At 39.9% G+C, this 19,637-nt stretch overlaps 1 non-coding gene across 1 annotated transcript; it reads right to left on the bottom strand.

Annotated features, from left to right (window-relative positions):
• Positions 1 to 4,370: 4,370 nt before the first annotated feature.
• Positions 4,371 to 4,477, bottom strand: LOC141688414 (small nucleolar RNA R71). The gene has a single exon (XR_012561858.1). It is a non-coding gene; the product is annotated as a small nucleolar RNA R71 (small nucleolar RNA).
• Between the last annotated feature and the right edge of the window lie 15,160 nt (positions 4,478 to 19,637).

The raw sequence follows: 19,637 nt of genomic DNA, 5'->3' as shown, positions 1-19,637 counted from the left end.
TGTTTCTTATTCTCTTTAGTTAAGTTTTATTCAAACTTAACTATAATCTGACAACTTTATAATTAGTAGCACGATTTCGTCTTCTCTAGAGAATTGATTTCGTTATATTTTTGAACCTCACGAGCTTAATTATTCATGTTTTTATATCAGGTCATTTTAATTTTTTTTTATCATAGGTAACCCGCAGCCGCTCTTTTTGGTTGAGCACTGGGTAAATTAATATTAAAGTCAACTTCCTTCTGTAATTTAAATTATAATTTATATTGATGCCTATATTATTCTAATTGATATCGAAATCAACTTATTTTACTAATTTAATTTTAATTTAATTAATTTCTATAGCAATCTTTACTATAACAAACAATTTAATTATTATATAGATAGTATAAAAGTTAATTTATCAAAATATATTTCGACTAGCTAAAATAAAATTATATATAATATTTGTCTGGGTTAAAGCAAAATTACCATATCAAACGGGGCTTAAAAAATTAAAATAAATCTAAAAATAATTATTTGAATTTTATCAGTGTAATTAGTCTCTGGTTAAAATGCAATAATGTAAATTATTGATTCATGATAAAATGAAGTTAATATCAGACTAAGCATAATTCATATGTTATTGATCGAAACTAAAACTTATCTTTAAACTAAAATATAATCATTTTTGAAAAAACATGTAGAAATATCAATAAAATTATATCATTCAAATATAAGTATCATTGTCTTTTTTAAATATGTCTTATTAAATAAATCATGAAAATATATTTATCATGAAATTATATCATTTAAAAAATTTAAATGAACAAATTTAAGATTTTAATTCAAATTATTTTTTTTTAAAATTATAAAATATTAAAAAAAATCATGTATTGCACGGGTTTTAAACTATTAAAATAGTAAATAATCTAATCTACGATTTTGAGGGGGGCTAGATCGAGATAATGATACATCGCTTTTCACATATTCATAGATTTATGTTACAGTAGGGGAGAAATGCATTTCCTTAACTCGTTCTTTATAAATAATATAAATTATTAATTTTAAGTGATTTAATATGTTTTCATCTCTCAGAGTATTCTTTAAATTTACTTTTTAATTTATTTTTTATTAATAAAAATTTCTTAAATTTATGAAAAAATAAAAGTAAGTGAAAAGAGAAAGATATGTTGTTAAAAATATATATATATAATAATAAAATAATAGTTAATAGTGAAATTTGGCTTTTAAAATTAAGGATAGAGATTAAGCTCTTAAAATTAAGACCGGAATTAAGGAGTGAGCACCATTTTGATAAAAGGGTGTGTCGGAGATGCTCTAAGTTAATTTATAATCTCATCTAATACTTGGAGTAGTTATTATTTAATCCCTTCAGCAAGTTATTTATCAGGGTTCTTTGGTTCAGAAAGGGTATCACGTTGGAATCAAGTTATTAATTTATTTTCATATTAAATATTTATATTTAATTACTCAAACAATGATGAAAATAATAAAAATTAAATTAATTTCTTATACCAGACTCTTATACTCACCTCCCCTTAGTTATAAAAACTCATATTTCGGGGATTTGAGTTATATGGTTAAAAAAAATCTCAACCAAACATTAGGTATTGTGTTCAAATGAACGAAACTCATCCCTGATTCCATCACCCCGAACTAAACGACCCCCAAAAGGATTTCAATTCCTCGATATAATCTCATATCATGTAAAACAAGCATATAAGATGATATGGATAGAAAATACATCTTAAAAATACATTAAATATTGCATTAATTACGTTTGGGTTTCTTGTCTGAAGTCCAGTTTAGACATGTCTGGTCCGAGCTCGTAGCAGACTCAAAACGACCCATGTAGACAAGGCCCACCATCTGAGGTCGTCAAGGTCCACGAACACAAGCTGTTCGCAGACGAGGCCCAATACGGCTGGAAGAGCAGAGACATGTGTCCTAAACGGACTCAAAGTCCTACACAGAAGGTTCTGGAGTTCCTTCCCTTATAGGACTCCTAATCACTATCTAAGTTGGAGACTTGCCGACCAAGTCTCCCAACACAAGTCTACCCTAGACTCACCTCTATATAAAAGACTCTACCCCCTAACCTAGAACTACGTTTTTGGCTTGATTCTCTATAACACAGAGATACGTAGGCATCTTGCAAGGACCGATAGTCCCGAACGCAAGAGCAGCCATTAAAACTCGAAGCTCACAAACCCTAACATTAAATACTAGCATACTCCAGTTTTATTCCACAACATTTGGCGCTGTCTGTGGGAAAACTAAAACAACCATGGTGAACACATGGAGCAGAAACAATAGTGGAACATACACTCCTGTCCCATCGCGAAAAATCGCATCAGTAGTGGAAGTACCGTTGATAAGTGGATTTTATATCCACTTGGAATGCTTTATTACAAGCTTAAATCGGTGTTTTGGACTCAAGTTGTTGGTATTTTGATGTGTTTTTGTGTTATTGCATTTCAGGTATCAGTTATATGAAGAAAAGAGTTTTTAAAGGAAATATGATAAAAAGTGATCAGAATTATAAGCCAAGGCCATTGTCAAGTTGTAGAGAATCTCATTAGCTTCGCGTGGGCAGTTGAATCGCCTAATTCTGACGAGTAGAACTCAAGTTATGGCCAAAACAAGATTCATCATAATTTTTTCCAAAAGCTGTTTGAGCGCCCGCTCAGGAGAGCTGAGCGCCCGCTCAGGAGAGCTGAACGGCCGCTCAGGGCGCGGCTGGTCGCTGATTACGCTGAAAAAGCCTTTTTTGAGTGGAATTTGACAATTTTAAGGGTCCAGGTCCACTAGGGGCGTATATATACTTAAAAAAGGGTTTTCATCATCTTGGAAGATTGGGATACCAAGGAGAAGACCTAGAAGCACAGAACAACTCCGAAAAAGAAGATCTTGTTTTCAACATGTGATTCTTTGAATTAGTTGTAACTTTGGATGCTCGTTTTCGTTCTTGTTGAACCTAGATCTCGTTTATTCGTACTTGGATTATTATTCAGTTTATTAAGACCTTGTTTTATACCATGCTTTCATTGGAACCCATGGTGACGATGAGTTCAATTATGAGCTAATTGTTGTCATGGGATTCTAACGAATTTACTTATGGATTTCAATAATTAATTTATTTTGATATCTTGGTGTGTGGTGATTGATTGATATCCTAGTATTGGTTGTGCTTATTCGTCTTATGTGCGTAGCTAACATATAAGATAGCGTGTTAATCTCTATTGAAGCGACGGTGAATATAGAGGTTTAGAACTTGCCATGCTAGCATAGGGTCATGTATGTGTATGCATGATTCGTAGGTAACTCTAACCGTTTTACTTGCCCTATGTAATAGTTATGGATAACTTGTGCTTAAACCGTTATGTTGTCAAATTCTATAGATATATAGGGTCTTAACATAATTGGTGCCTATTCAGCTTCTATCTCTTTTGTGGATGTCTGGTAGAATGGTACTCGTGCAACGAAAGTTGGCGTTTATCAGTTTCGTGTTATCTGATTAATGTCATCACCATCACATGCTAAGGTTAGGAATGAAAAGGCTATTGAATGAAGTATTAAATGAAGTTAGGATCCCATGTTTGTCATATATAGTAATTCAACCTCAATTCTCTTAGTTAATATTATTTAGTATAATCTCTTAGTTTAATAAAAACCCAAATTGTTATTTGTCTTAGCATTGAGCGATAACCATACATTGTTGCATAGGTACATAAATTGAACTTAACCTAAACCAGTCTCTGTGGGAACGAATCTGATTTATATCTTATACTACTTGCGAACGTGTATACTTGCGTGAATATTAGCGCGTGTTTTCGCCCTAACAAGTTTTTGGCGCCGCTGCTGGGGACTCGGTGTTAATTTTTAGTTTATGTGCTTGTCATCAGTGGTCGTTATAGTTCACTGACTCAGATTCTTTTACTTTCACGGTTTATTTGTTTGTGTTTCAGGTACTCATTACAATGGGAGATCCAGCAGCACGAATGAAAGCCTTGATGGATTTTTCTCAACCCAAGATCAATGACATTCAATCTAGCATTGTCCGGCCAGCTATCACAGCTAATACCTTTGAGATCAAGCCTGGCATAATTCAATGGGTGCAGAATTCAATCCAGTTTGGGGGTTCTTCAACGGAAGATCCCAATATGCACATTAGGGATTTCATTGAGATCTGCGACACCTTCAAGTTCAACGGTATTTCTGAAGATGCTGTGAAGCTGAGACTGTTCCCATTCTCTCTGAGGGAAAAGGCTAAGAGCTGGTTACACTCTCTACCAGCTGGTTCGATTACTACTTGGGAAGATCTTGCTCAGAAGTTTCTTACTAAATTCTTCCCTATGGCGAAGACAGCTGCAATCAGGAATGCTCTTACTCAATTTGCGTAGCAATCAGGAGAATCTTTATATGAAGCTTGGGAGCGCTACAAGGAGATGCTTAGGAAGTGTCCTCATCATGGAATTCCTGATTGGATGATCATCAATTATTTTTACAATGGGTTGGGAGCACAGTCCAGACCCATGCTCGACGCAGCAGCAGGTTGAGCATTATGGGCAAAGAGCTATAAGGAAGCTTATGATCTAATTGAATTGATGGCTGCTAATGAATGTCAGTATCCAACCCAGAGATGTCCACAGGGAAAGGTAGCAGGAGTTCTTGAAGTGGATATAGCTACGACTATCACTGCTCAACTAAAGGCGTTGTCTATGAAGATCGATTCTCTGGCTAACTATGGTGTTAAGCAGATAATTAGTGTTTGTGAGCTATGTGCAGGTCCGCATGTGACGGAGCAATGTGCTATATCTATTGACTCAGCTCAGTTTGTGAGCAACTTTCAGAGATCGCAGCAACCAGTTACAGACACTTATCATCCTGACAACTGGAATCATCCTAACTTCAGCTGGAGCAACAATAAGAATGCGATGCAACAGCCGTTCCAGCAGTTTGGAAATAAGCTATTCAACCCTCCTGGTTTTCAGCAACAAATTATACTAAAACAACAAACTCATGGTGCATGTCTATCTTCGAAAAAAAAATCTGAATTGGAGGAGTTGCGGCTTATGTGCAAAAACCAGGCTCTTATATGCCAAAATCGGACTATTTCTATCCAGAATCTGGAGAACCAAATAGGGCAAATTGCTAACGCCTTATTGAATCGACCACCAGGAACGCTTCCTAGTGATACAGAAACAAATCCAGGCAAGAGGGAAGTTGAAGAACAGGTGAACGCTATCACCTTAAGGTCTGGAAAGGTCGCAAGCCCCCAAGTTCAGCAAGACGAAGAGCCTGAAAAATCTCAAGTTTCAGAAAATACAGTTGTGGCTGAAGAAGAAGTGCAGAAGGAAGCAGAGTTGGAACCAAGGAAGACTACTGTGGAACACACTCCTCCTGAGGGTAAAACAGGGGAGAAACAGATCTATCCTCCACCTCCTTTTCCTAAGAGGCTGCAGAAGAAAAAGCTGGATAAGCAGTTTGAGAAGTTTTTGGAGGTGTTCAAGAAACTTCATATCAACATAATTTTCGCTGAAGCTCTTGAACAGATGCCTAGCTATGCGAGGTTTATGAAAGGTATTCTCTCTCGGAAAGTGAAGTTCGATGACTTAGAGACCGTTGCTCTAACGGAGGAATGCAGTACTGTACTGCATCAAAAGTTGCCTCCGAAGCTTAAAGATCCTGGAAGCTTCACTATTCCTTGCACCATCGGAAACTTGTCATTCGACAAGTGTTTATGTGATTTAGGAGCTAGCATCAATCTGATGCCCTTATCTATCTTCAAGAAGTTTGGTCTGCCTGATCCAAAACCAACATACATGTCATTGCAACTAGCTGACCGTTCCATCACTTATCCACGAGGTATAGTGGAGGATGTCTTGGTCAAGGTGGATAAACTCTTCTTCCCTGCTGACTTTGTAATTTTTAATTTCGAGGAAGATAAGAAGATTTCCATTATCTTGGGAAGACCATTCTTGGCTACAGGCCGAACTATGATCGATGTGCAAAAAGGAGAGCTTTCGATGAAGGTTTACGATCAAAAGGTCACTTTTAATGTGTTCAAGGAAATAAAGTTACCCACAGCTAAAGAGGAGTGCTTTAAAATAGAGCAAATGCAGGTTTTGAATGCACCTCCATGGAAAAGGAAGTTGGATTTGCCATTCGATTCTCTTGGGTTAGCAGAGTAGAAAATTTCTCAGGAGCGTCTCGAGCCGTCTATTGAAGATGTTTCCATACTTGAGTTTCACCCATTACCAGATCACTTGAGTTATGCGTTCTTAGGTGCACCCCATGATAAGGGGTCGGTATATATTTTTGATGATGTAGAGAGTGGCTGGACGGATCTTCCACTGCCTACAGAGGGTTCTTCTCATGCGCCACAGACAGTCGATAGGTTTGGTCTTGGTGATTAGTAGTACATGCGAGTGACTAGGCGTATGGAGGCCATGCACGATATTCACCATCGTTTTGTTGAATATTTGACACACGCTTTCGGTACTGTTGTTCGAGACACTGGTGGCGAGGTTGATTGGACATCTGATCCTCCACCCGACGAGGGTGACTCTCCCGCTAATTAGGTATGCCTGAAATCCTTATTATTACCTTCAATGAGGACATTGAAAATTTTATGTTTGGGGGTGATAATGTAAGGATTAGTAGTGTGTGTCCATATAGATTCATATTGCATGTTTAGTTATAGTTCATTCATATTTTTGCATGATTGTTCATTTATGACATATTTCTTTGTTTTTATGTGATTTCATATAGTTGCATTTGCATGCATATTTAGCATGATCGCTTAAGATGAACTATGATATTTGATAAGTTAATGTTGATTTCAGTGTGGTGATGATGAATAGAGGGATGTTTAAGTGTTAATGAATTGATTTGCATGCCAGAAAAAAATATTTTCACAAAGTCTTATAGGGTTGCTTTTGATCTAGATCATTATCATACTTGTTTGTTGTTGAGATTTAATCACTTGGTTATATTTAGAATTTGTGATATTCTCGTAATGACGTAAAAACACTGATTTTTTTATCTGGAGAAAAACTTGGATTTCATTTCTAGTTGTTGTAAGGCTAGGCGTCAAATGGCTAGTAGTCGGCTCATATTTTTATGAGTAGTCTAGGGTTGAATGAGATGGAGCGAAACGCACTCATTCAGAAATTGTTGAAAAAGAAAGAAAAAAAAGAGAAAAAAAAGAAAGAAAAAAAGTATGTGTTTCTGCATAATTGATCAAGAGTGAGCTCTTTAATACTCGAGTTATTAAGTTCTAGGGGACTTTGTGCCTAGTGACCTAAGGCTTTTATAGTCTGGGATCCGCTAACATAATGCTCGCTACATGGGTATTATTGCATAAGTCTTTTGGGACCTCATTCATTACACGGTCAAATAAGCATCTTTGCTATGTGTTCAATAATAGTGTGAATCCTTGTATAACTCTAGTAGAAAGGAGGTGTTGTGAGTCATAATGCGTTTATTGTCTATTCTGTTTATAAACTTTTGATTGTTTCGATGATAGATAAGTTATGGTTATTGATCTAGTATCGAGAGTATATCTGTTAAGCATCCATACACGCACGTTTCTGGTTTGTGAGTTGGTTTGTGGGATTTATTCGAACTCTGTTTCAAGTTATTGCATTCTTAGAGGCATTGGCTTATTCATTTGGTTATAGTTATTCTGAGGGGATCGATTGCATTATCATTTAGTTGCATTCACGTAGTTGCATTCATGCATTATGTTTGTTTTATAGTTTTGATTTTGTTTATGCTTGAGGACAAGCATCAATTCAAGTTTGGGGGTGTGAAAAGTGGATTTTATATCCGCTTGGAATGCTTTATTACAAGTTTAAATTGGTGTTTTGGACTCAAGTTATTGGTATTTTGATGTGTTTTTATGTTATTGCATTTCAGGTATCAGTTATATGAAAAAAAGAGCTTTTAAAGGAAATATGATAAAATATGATCAGAATTGGAAGCCAAGGCCATTGTCAAGTTGTAGAGAATCTCGTTAGCTTCGCATGGACAGTTGAATCGCCTAATTCTGACGAGTAGAACTCAAGTTATGGCCAAAACAAGATTCATCAGAATTTTTTTCAGAAGCTGTCTAAGCGCCCGCTCAGGAGAGCTGAGCGGCCGCTCAGGGCGCGGCTGGTCGCTGATTTCCCTGAAAAAGCTTTTTTTTGAGTGGAATTTGACGATTTTAAGGGTCCAGGTCCACTAGAGGCGTATATATATATTTTAAAAAAAGGGTTTTCATCATCCGGGAAGATTGAGATACCAAGGAGAAGACCTAGAAGCACAGAACAACTCCGAAAAAGATCTTGTTTTCAACTTGTGATTCTTTAAATTAGTTGTAACTTTGGATGCTCGTTTTTGTTCTTGTTGAACCTAGATCTCGTTTATTCGTACTTGGATTATTATTCAGTTTATTAAGACATTGTTTTATACCATGCTTTCATTGGAACCCATGGTGACGATGAGTTCAATTATGGGCTAATCGTTGTCATGGGATTGTAGCGGATTTACTTATGGATTTCAATAATTAATTTGTTTTGATATCTTGGTGTGTGGTGATTGATTAATATCCTAGTATTGGTTGTGCTTATTCATCTTCTGTGCGTAGCTAACATATAAGATAGCGTGTTAATCTCTATTGAAGCGACAATGAATATAGAGGTTTAGAACTTGCCATGCTAGCATATGTTCATGTATGTGTATGCATGATTCGTAGGTAACTCTAACCGTTTTACTTGCCCTATGTAATCATTATGGATAACTTGTGCTTAAACCGTTATGTTGTCAAATTCTATAGACATATAGGGTCTCAATATAATTGGTGCCTATTCAGCTTCTATCTCTTTTGTGGATGTCTGGTAGAATGGTACTCGTGCAGCGAAAGTTGGCGTTTATCAGTTTCGTGTTATCTGATTAGTGTCATCACCATCACATGCTAATGTTAGGAATGGAATGGCTATTGAATGAAGTATTTAATGAAGTTAGGATCCCATGTTTGTCATATATAGTAATTCAACCTCAATTCTCTTAGTTAATATTATTTAGTATAATCTCTTAGTTTAATAAAAACCCAATTTGTTATTTGTCTTAGCATTGAGCGATAACCATACATTGTTGCATAGGTGCATAAATTGAACTTAACCTAAACCAGTCTCTGTGGGAACAAATCTGATTTATATCTTATACTACTTGCGAACGCGTATACTTGCGTGAATATTAACGCGTGTTTTCTCCCTAACCACCGCCGCACTCAACTTATGCCTCCACCAAAGGAGGAACCCTGGTAGGGGCGACTGAGGCTCAGCCACAATGGACGAATCCCCCGGCTCCTCAAGGGATGAATCCTCTATTTTAGCAGTTACATGCAACTGTGAACTTTCAACCCGTTGGGTATGAGTACTCGACAATTGTGACAACTAAACCCCCTTACGGGATGCCTCTATACCCCCGAAGCTTGGGGAAGTGGACACTCTAATAGGAGTGAAGCACAAGGGTGGACGCCCCAATACATACGTGGCTTGACTCCTATTCCGGAGGATCAAAAATTCTCTAGAACATATACTGATAGAGACTCCGAATCATCGGATGATGATATTGCTCCAAGAAAGAGGCATGCTAGCAAAGTGCCGATGATTAGTACTGACCAGCGCCCCAAGAGCACTCAAGGGACGAATCCCCAAGATGTTCAAGAGAGGATCAGGGCTCATGAAGCTAAGATCCAAAGGTTGAAGCGTGACCTGGAGATGCATCTGACTCCAAGACCCCCACTTGCTCCAAGGCAGAAAGATACTCCTCCAATCATAGACCTGGATGGTCCAATACCAAGAAGGGTTGTTGCCCCAAGGGCTGATCCAAGTGATCTTATGTCCCTAGGAGATCCTGATGATCCAAACCCACCATTCACTGATGAGATAATGAATTCTCGCATCTCAAGAAAGTTCAAGATGTCCACCATCAAAGCATACGATGGTACTGGCGACCCTGCTAATCATGTCAGGACGTTCTCTAACGCCCTGTTGCTAAAGCCCTTGAATGACACTATTAAGTGTCAGGCCTTTTCTCAAACCCTATCGAGTATGGCTCAAAGGTGGTACATCCGTCTGCCCCCAAACTCTATTGGATCCTTTAAGACTTGAGCCAAGCTTTTATCAAGCAGTTCATACGTGGCAGAGTACATGAGAAGAGTTCAGCCTCTCACATGGGCATAGTCCAAGGAGCAAAGGAGTCCTTGCAGAGTATCTGAATCGATTTACGAAGGAGGATTTGAAGGTCCCTAATCTTGATGATAAGTTACCTATGATATCCCTACAACAAGGGACTAGAGACGAGTTTTTTAAAATGTCCCCGGCTAAGCGCTCTCCCGAAAGCATACTGCAGCTCCAGGATAGAGCCGGAAAGTATATCAAGATGGAGGAGAGTATGAAGAAGAAAGATGTTAATAATGAACCTATTGGAAACAAGAAGTGGAAGACGGATTAAGAGTACGATGCCAAGGACAAGTATCCACGAATTGGAAAAAACTCTGACTCCTCATTTTCTAAGAAGAAACAACAACCAAGGTTCACTGAATATACGAGGTTGAACACTACAAGGAGCCAAATCCTCATGGAAATTGAGAAAGACAAAGAGTTCAAATGGCCAAAGCCACTAAGGGGAGATCCCGAGAAAAGAGACAAGAGTCGATACCGCAGGTTCCACAAAGATGTTGATCATGACACTGACGATTGTAAGCAACTTAAGGATGAGATCGAGTATTTGATTTGAAGGGGAAAATTCAGACGTTTTAAAAAGGGCGAAGAGGATGAAGGCTTGAAAAGAGACAATGATCGAAGAGATGACGATCGAAGGGGTAACGACGGAGATCGCAACCCACAACCCCGAGGGACAGTAATCAATATGATCTCAGGAGGTCCTACAACAACTGCTACTACAAGGAACTCCCGAAAAGATTATGCGAGAGAAGTAATGAGCATAGTTAGAGAACCATCTAAGCGTTCTAAGTCAGAGATGACGCTTGAGTTTGGTGACCCAGACCTTGAAGGTTTAAAATTTCCTCAGGACGATCCTTTGGTTAATACTCCGATAATTGGAAATTGTCCTGTTATGAGGGTCCTAGTGGACAATAGAAATTCCTTGGATATCCTATTCCATGATACATTCATAAGGATGGGTTACAATGATTCTCAACTAACTCCATCTGATGCACCCATCTACGGATTTAACTACATGGAATGCAAAGTCGAAGGAGCAATACAACTTCCGGTAACCCGTAGAAGGTCACATATATTGGGGCATCTCTGGACAAGCCTTGAAGGGCCCAATGATAACTTTCCTATAAGAGAACGGTGATATGTTCGCTTGGACAACAGCTGATATGCCTGGGATCGACCCGAACCTTATAACTCATAGGTTGAACGTTGACCGACTCGAAATGTTGTGAAGCAGAAGATGAGAACTTATGCCCCTGATAGGCTCGAAGCCATTAAATAAGAGCTCGAGAAGCTTTTAGAAGCTGTATTCATTGAGGAAGTGCAATTCCCTAAATGGTTGGCCAACCCCGTAATGGTTAAAAAAGGCCATTGGGAAGTGGAGGATGTGCATCGACTTCACTGGTTTGAATGATGCGTGTCCTAATTACCGTTACCCCCACCAAGGATTGATACCTTGATCGATGCCACTGATGGACATGAGATGCTAAGTTTTATGGATGGCTTCAGTGGTTACAATCAGATTAGAATGCATAAGGGTAACACCCTCAATGAGCTACATATCAAAGATTGGTAAACAAGATATTTACCCATCTAATTGGGAAGACCATGGAGGTCTATATTGATGACATGTTAGTCAAAATTCTAAGCAAGGCCGATTATATTAGTCACCTCAGAGAGGCATTTGAAGTGCTGAGGCACCATAAGATGATGTTAAACCCAACCAAGTGTGATTTTGGTGTTGGGTCTGGAAAGTTTTTGGGTCACATGGTCTCTAAGAGGGGAATAGAGGCCAACCCCGACAAGATCAAATCCATCCTAGACATGGAGCCACCGCACTCCATCAAGGACATTCAGAAGCTGACGGGAAGAATCGCAGCTCTAGGGAGGTTCATCTCCAAGTCCGGAGACAAATGTCTGCCCTTTTTCAAAACCCTTAAGAAGGTGAAGAATTTTGAATGGACAACTGAGAGGCAAGAGGATTTTGAACGGCTAAATAAGTATATAATTGAAGCCCCTTTATTGTCCAAACCAAGTCCGGAGGACACCCTTTATTTGTACCTCGCAGTATCTGAACAAGCCGTGAGTGCAGTCCTCGTGAAGGAAGAACATAAGCTCCAGAAGCCTGTATACTATGTAAGCAAGGTGGTCCATGGAACAAAGTCGAATTACTCCACCATGGAGAAGTTCGCGCTTGCTCTTATTACAACATCGAGGAAGTTGAGACCATACTTCCAGGCTCACAAGATCGAAGTCCTGACGAACCAACCCTTGAGGAACATTCTTCATAGCCCGGAGGCCAGTTAAAGGCTCATCAAGTGGGTAATTGAGTTAGGAGAATTTGATATCAAGTACAAGCCTTGAACGACCATTAAGGATCTGGCCTTAGCAGACTTCATGGTCGAATGCACCATTAACGACCAAGAAGTCAGGGGGCAAGAGATAATAACCCCAGAAGGAGGAGAGAAGGAGAAGGATAAAGAAACAACCCCGAAAGAGTATTGAGTTCTCCATTTTGAGGGAGCGTCCAAAACAAAATCTAATGGAGCAAACCTAGTCTTGCAAAGCCCTGATGAGTTTATGATTGAGTATGCTTTGAAGTTGGACTTCCCAACTACAAATAATGAAGCAGAATACGAAATGTTGATATCCGACCTAGGCTTGGTTAGAGCCGTGAGGGCCAAAAACCTGAAAGTCTGTGAAGACTCAAGACTTCTAGTTGCTTAAGTTAATGGAGAGTTTGAGGCCAAAGATGATACTATGGCCAAATACCTGAGAATCGTAAAGGGAAACTGACTCAGTTTGATGAATGGTACGCTGAACATGTTCCGAGAGAGGAAAACACTACATCGGATGCCTTGTCCCAGTTCGCCTCGTTTGAAATCGAGAACTATCCGAGAATTATCTACTTCCAGGTCTTGAAGACCCCTACTATTCATATCATAAATCTGATAGCGTCGGTTGGCATGACAAACTGTTGGATAGACCCGATCAAGACCCATTTAGAGACTGGGTGGCTCCCCGATGATGCCCAAGAGGCACACAAGCTATCAGTTAGAACATTGAGATACTCATTGATTGAAGGCCTTCTTTACAAAAGGTCCTTTGTTATTCCGTACCTGAAGTGCTGAAAACCTCTTAAAGTAGAGGAGGAACTAAAAGAAGCATGTGAAGGGATTTGTGGACAACACTTGGGGGGCAGGGCCCTCGCTCACAAGATAACTCGGTTGGGATTTTACTGGCCAACTATGCTAGCCGATGCATAGGCTTATGTGAAGAAGTGTGACAGGTGCCAGAGGCACGCTCCAATAGTACAACATCCCTCAGAGAGGCTTACGTCTATCACACCCATCATTTTTGTAATGTGGGGAATTAACATACTTGGGCCATTTCCAATAGCGTCGGGACATAGGAAGTTCATTGTGATAGCCATAGACTACTTTACGAAATGGATTGAGGCTAAAACACTAGCCAAGATAACCACTAAGCAAATTGCCCGATTCTTCTGGGAGAATGTGAAATGCCGATTTAGAATCCCATGCATCCTTGTCACGGATAATGGGAAATAATTCGATAATGCAGAATTCAAAGAGTTCTGCGATGATAACAGTATAGAGCTTTGCTTCACTTTCGTTGCTCACCCACAAGAAAATGGGAAGGAGGAAGTTGCCAACAAAATCATCCTGGATGGCCTAAAGAAAAGGGTTGAACGCTCAAGAAACACTTGGGCAGATGAGTTGCTGCCTATACTATGGGCATATCGTACCACCTGCAAAGTGACTACTGAAGCTACCCCATTTATGTTGGCTTACAGAGCCGAGGTCATGGTGCCCCTCGAGATCACTCATGGATCCCCTAGGATCAAAGCTTACAAATGAGAGACCAACGAAGAAGGCATGAGGCTCGCTCTCAATCTCATTGACGAGGTCAGAGATAAGGCCCGTAATACAGAGCATTAACGAAGAGTTTCCCTCTATTAGAATAGAAAGGTTAAAGAAAGGTTCTTTTAGCAACGAGATTGGGTTCTGAGGAAGATTGAGGCATCAGGAGTAGGGGAGGGAGGAAATCTAGCCCCTAAATGGGAGGGACCTTATAAGGTCAGAAAGACATTGGGATGAGGGGAAGTTGGAGATCCTGAACGGTGACGAAGTGCCTCACACTTGGAACGCTTCTAACCTGAAGGTTTATTATATTTAGGAAATTTGAGATATGTTCCTAGTACTTAGTATTGAGTTTACAAATAAGGTCGACGAAACCATCTTATGTAAGGGTTGAACCCATTTTTTAGAGATATTATCTATTTATGCAAGTTTATTTCTATCATCTTGTCTACCGATTTATTTAAGTACGAGCATCTTAAGAATGCAAGTCCTGAAGGACCAAATTCCAAAAATAAAAGACAAGTATGAAATGAACTAAAAGAATTGCATAGATAGGGATCCCGAAGGATCATAAGTTAAAGTCCTGAAGGACCAATAGTTTACAAAATAAAGTTTGAATAAATAAGTCCGAAAACATGGCCATAAGAGGCAACTAAAGCCATGAAAGGCCACACAAATCACTCGTTAGAAGAATCCTCCCCTTCACCATCCGAGCCCTCCTCAGAAGAAGAACTGCTACTCCCAGGAATCGGTTCCCTAATATTCCCATGATGGGCTGCTCTGGAGTTACGGCTACCCGAGGGGGCCTTACTCTGGGAACCGGAATCAATGTGGCTAGATCGTGATTGAGACCTCATGCAAGGAGTTTCAGGCACAGATCCGGAAGCTTTCCCGGATGGGTCCATGACGGGTAGCTTTCAAGGGCAAGATAGAATACTCGGGTCGACCACATCCGACCATACGCCTTGAGCATCATTGATTCCCCTCTTCTAACCTATGGCCAAGTTAACAGGGCAATCTCATCATCATGGTCATGCATCATCTTGGTGAACAACAAGGATCTGTGGTACACTTCCACGAGGTCTTTCCATTCCCTCTTCCTCTTCTCCTCCGAACTGGCATATTTCCTCTCCATGGCAGCAAGCTTACCCTCTGCTTCATGAGCTTTGGACTCCCACTCCCCCGAGGAGATAGTCATTTTTTTCATAGAAGTTTGCAGCGCAACATAGTCGCCTATCATCTTGATGTCCTGAGTGGAGGATGCCGCGAAGTAGGCGTTGGCCTGACAAGGAAAATATAAATAGATTTATAAAAGGTTTAATTAAGAAGGGCCGAGTCCCTGAGAAGTGATTCCTATAACATTTTCCAAGTCCTAAGAAAAAGTGCACTTAAACGGAAATTTATACAAGGAGAAGTGTACCTGGTACAGGGCTTGAGCCCCCATCATCTCGGCCTCGAGAAGCTTCTCACTGGAAGAGACAAATAGGAGGTCAGGAGGAGTGATGCAGTTCTTCAACCAGATCATTGGTAGAGATACCCCATCCTGGTTTAAAAGAGGTCCTTGTATTCCCATCAAAGTCCTTGGTCCTCTTCTGACCGAATCCCGACGCCTCAAGGAAGGCAAGGATCTTAGGAACGCGGTTGGCCTTCTTAGCTGCATCTCTGGCCATCCTACCTATAACCGCATCACTCATATTGGCCTTGGTGTCAAGAGCCTCAGCAGCTGAAATAAGAAGAAAAGAAATCAGATATAAGAATAAACTTGCACAAACTTAGGGAGAAATGAAAATAAATACCCTCTATAGAGAGGCTGCTAAGACCAACTTTGACGAGCTTGGTTTCTGTTACGAACTCCCAATAAGGGGTTCTCCCGTCGTTATCAATGAGGAGAGCTCGTGCTAGAAGCTCGGCATTTGAAATATTAAGAATGAAATGAGAACTATCAACTGGGCTGCTAAAGTCACGTCTGAAGTACGTCCCCCAGTTTCCACCCTTCCATTCAACGACCACAAACGCCTTGTTCCATTAGTGATTTGAGTCATGGAGAGAGCTGGTGTTCACCATATAAGGAACATGAGCTTTGTGTTGTATCACGACCCAACCAGGTCAACTTAGAGGATAAGCTTTCATCATGAAGATTCTACGAAACATCGTCACACTCAAGGGGATACCCAAGTCATGATATCTCACTATAAACAGAATAATGAAAGACCACCTGTTGGGGTAAAGCTGGCATGGATGAATCTTGAGCTCAGCTAGAAGCCTCAGAATGAAAGGGTGCAGGGGAAACCATAGCCCGGACTTAAGGGCCGCTTTGTACACGAATAGCCTTTGGTAGCAGAGGTTGCAAGCCCTCTCACTAGGCTTAGCTTTATGAATCTTTAATCAGTCGAGCCAGGAGTAAGTCGACTGAATCTATTCGACATCTTTCTCTCGGAGCATACTTCTGTGATGAAATGCATCGAAATGGATGGTACTTGGGTACTCATCCTCCCTCTCATCTAATATACTCTTTAGGCTATTGGAACAACGGTTAATGGAGAAGAGAGAGACGAGAGCTATACCTTGAAGGGAGTGAAGAGTAACCTCTTGTGCAGAGTTTCCTTCTGGGAGAAAGAGGACTTGCTAGGACCTTGTCCGCTAGACATTCTTGAAGAGCTTGAAAAAAGATAAAAGCTTGAGAGAGTTTGAGAATCTTAGAATTTGAGAAATGAAAGTGTGAATGAAAATGAGCACTTCTCATCTTCTTTTATAGAAAAAGGGTCATTTGTTGCAACAGGTCGTAAGTCTGCTTGTTCGTGCTAGAAGTTACCTCTCTTAAAGAACACCAGAAATGGTGGAGAAGAACGATCAAAAAATAAGAAAGGACGACATAATAAACGAAAAAAGCGGTGTAGGACATCGCTTATCATACCAATCCTCCGAGAAAAGCTTGTCTGGGACTAAATATAAGTCATTAGTCTTATCTAAAGGACGATTAAGTTAATCGCCATGATTAGAAAAACTTATAAATATTAAGACAATATTAGCTTTTCAGCTGAACTCACGATTACGAGAATAAAACGTTCCCCTCCTGACGGATCAGAGTACCCTGCAGGAGACTCCCAAGGTCCATTAAGACCACTCTCAGCCGACCAACCAACAATTGGAGGGCAAATGGCCGACTAGGAGCCTCCGTAGCAGAGCCTAGACAACCACTATTTGCTTCTGTAGTGCTCTCGGCCGACCAGCCCACAAATTGAGGCCTTTTAGCCAACTAGGAGCCTCCGTAGCAGAGCCAAGACGGCTAAAATTTGCTTCCGTAGTGCTCCCAGCCGACCAGCCCACAAATTGAGGCCTTTTGGCCAACCAGGAGCCTCCGTAGCAGAGCCGAGATGGCCACAATTTGCTTCCGTAGTGCTCACGGCCGAGCAACCCACAAGTTGAGGCCTTTTGGTCAATCAGGATCCTCCGTAGCAGATCCAAGACAACCACAATTTGCTTTTGTAGTGCTCTTGGCCGACCAACCCATAAATTGAGGCTTTTTGGCCGACCAGGAGCCTCCGTAGCATAGCCAAGACGACCACAATTTGCTTTCGTAGTGCTCCCGGCCGACCAACCCACAAATTGAGGCCTTTTGGCCAACCAGGAGCCTCCGTAGCAGAGGCATGGGGAACTCAATGGGGACCATGAAATTAATTCCATGGACAACCAATAGCATGAAGGAGACTTGACTCTAAGTAAGAGGTTCAAAAAAAAATTGAAGCAAGCACCCCTTGACAGCACGGAGCAGGAGGACCTGCTCCGAGCCGACCAAGGGTGGCTGACCTCCTTAAGCCGAGCAGCCCACATGCAAGGGCATGTGGCCGAGAAGAGCCTTCTGTAGCAGAAGGTTCTGCTCGGCCCCGGTGACCCCCCTACGAAAATTTTCAATTTTTTTGAAATAAATGGAAAAAATCAGAAATTTTTGAATTTTTTAAAATTTTCAGGATCTTAAGATTAAGCCCAAATTAGGGCCTATTAGTAAAAAATAACTCAGATTAAGGACGATTAGTGTATATTAAGCGCAATTAACCTAAATCAAGGGGAATTAGTGATTCATATGATGAAATTAGTCCCGATTAGGGCCGTTTAACCTATTCACTCTTGTGATTAGTGTGAATTATGGATAATTAGCATCTTATGCATGCTGATTAGTTCTGATTAGCCCCGATTAGGGCAGATTAGCCTCGGTTAAAGCCAATTAGTGCATTCTAGCTTAAAATTAGGCTCTTTAAGCCTAATTAGTAGCTTGTACCTGGAAATTAGCCTCGATTAGGGCCAGTTAGTAGCTTTCACCATATAATTAACCTTGACGAAGATTAAGGGGTGATAAATGCTCATTTTTTAGTCCCAGTCAGGACCGTTTAGTATTAAACACTATCCAAATAACTTGTACAAAGGCATTAAGTGTGTATACTCACACTAATAAGTTGTTGTAAATGTGTAGGTCGCTCCAGACTTTACGATAAAATGACGATAACTATGTAAGGCCGATACCCGAGAAGGGCCTAAAGTCCCCCGAGTCGCGAATAAACCATTATAACTTCCACGAAAACTCGAGCAGCGTTCCCGGAAGTTCTGTACAGACCTGTCTGGTCCGAGCTCGTAGCAGACTCAAGAGGACCCATGTAGACAAGGCCCACCAGCTGAGGTCGTCAAGGTCCACAAACACAAGCTGTTCGCAGACTAGGCCCAATACGGCTGGAAGAGCAGAGACATGTGTCCTAAACGGATTCAAAGTCCTACACAGAATGTTCTGGAGTTCCTTCCCTTGTAGGACTCCTAATCACCATCTTAGTTGGAGACTTGACCACCAAGTCTCCTAACACAAGTCTAACCCTACACTCATCTCTATATAAAGGGCTCTACCCCTGAACCTAGAACTATGTTTTTGACTTGATTCTCTACAACACAGAGATACGTAAGCATCTTGTAAGGACCGATAGTCCCGAACACAAAAGCAGCCATTAAAGCTTGAAACTCACAAATCCTAATATTAAATACGAGCATACTCCAGTTTTTATTCCACAACATAAGATTAAAGAAAATATAAAGAATTACAGTCCAATCCCTATAACTATCCCACATTTCAAATATTATTAAAATTTTAAAAATAACATGTAATAGTAGACTTAATCTATCAAAACAAACATACATATAATAAGATAATTCATTATATTAATATTAATCAAATTAGTTATTTCAAATTATTATCATGTAATTATAATTCCCAGCTGTACTCCGTCTTGGAAAACTACTTTTAGAAAAGAAACTCAGTAAAAGTTGGATCATAATATAATTATTTTAAAAATTTATTTCTTTAAATCCTATAATTGTTATTTTCTCGGTTGTTTTTAAAAACTATATTACATTAATATTATATAGTGTAATTTAATTTAATGTGTTATATATAAAATTAGGTTATTACTCCACGAATAACACTGTTATATAAAGAAAAATATGAACATCGTAGAATAATACATAAAAACTCATTTAAATT

The sequence above is a fragment of the Apium graveolens genome, chromosome 9 (assembly GCF_009905375.1).
Source record: "Apium graveolens cultivar Ventura chromosome 9, ASM990537v1, whole genome shotgun sequence".
Taxonomy (NCBI): Eukaryota; Viridiplantae; Streptophyta; class Magnoliopsida; order Apiales; family Apiaceae; genus Apium; species Apium graveolens.
The sequence above is the reverse complement of the archived record's forward strand: the minus strand, read 5'-3'. Positions and strand labels throughout refer to the sequence as shown.